Source organism: Entamoeba invadens (assembly GCF_000330505.1).
Source record: "Entamoeba invadens IP1 unplaced genomic scaffold scaff_1105074724939, whole genome shotgun sequence".
NCBI classification, from domain to species: Eukaryota; Evosea; order Mastigamoebida; family Endamoebidae; genus Entamoeba; species Entamoeba invadens.
The window spans coordinates 105,628-106,700 of record NW_004440180.1 but is presented as its reverse complement, the minus strand read 5'-3'; positions in this window follow the sequence as shown (position 1 = coordinate 106,700).

Genomic DNA, 1,073 nt, shown 5'->3' with positions numbered 1-1,073 from the left:
CTGGTTTTCTTGTTCAAAATTGTTCAAAAACAACCTCAAAATAGATTTTCTGCATAAGACAGAGTGTCTGGTATTTTTAGAATTATATTTTTTAACAATTAAAATTGTTTTGTTATATTAAAATTGAATAATAAAAGCCTTGCATTAGGTAAAGTTTTGCATAAGGCAGAGTGTCCATACTGTAGTGATGAAACAAAAATGCCGAAAACAGCAAAAAAATGTTTCCAAATTTTGAATAGAGTTGAAGAAATAAACTATTCAACTGAAAGTAATTATTGTTTCCTTTTTAATTAAAGTGAAACCATTTAATTTTTAATTGATTTGGTTTTTAGTTTTTCACTTTCCGAAAGACAAAATAAATAAAAAACTATGTTATATTACATGGTTCTGCAAATATTTTATTGTCCCAAAATTGCGACCCTGTTTTTCATTGGGGTGTAAAAGTACCATTATTGTGTAAAAAACCCTTTTTAATAATTATTTTATTTTCAATTTTTTAAAAACAAAAGTATTTATTTTCATGCCATAACAAAAATATTCTAAAAATATCATATTTAATAAATAACATTTAAAAAATGTAAAAAAATAATATTGTTTATGGACAAATATTTATAATTAATACCAAAAATGAATATTATTATAATTTAAATTTAATAGAAATAAAATCATATATTTTTTCTAGAAGCTATTCTATTTTTCAAAAATAGATATTTTTTTGTTTATTTAAAATAAACAAATAAAAAACATATAAATAACAAAAAATGTTCTACATAAACAATAGTAAAATATATTGATTGAAAAAACTATAAAATCATATTATTATTAAGTATAAATATATGTATTTTTCCTAACATTTCAAATCAGTAATAACCAAATATTTTTTAAAAAATATTTTAATATTTAATTATAATAATATAGTTTATAGAAAATTAAGAAAAAGAAAAAAATGTTCTGACTTCTTCGAGAAGAGAACTTAAAAAGTATGAGTATAAACCCTCGTTCATTTGTTTTGAAGAAGAAAGTCTTTTTTTCAAAAAAAATCATTTTTTTATCAATATCAATAAAAGTTGAAA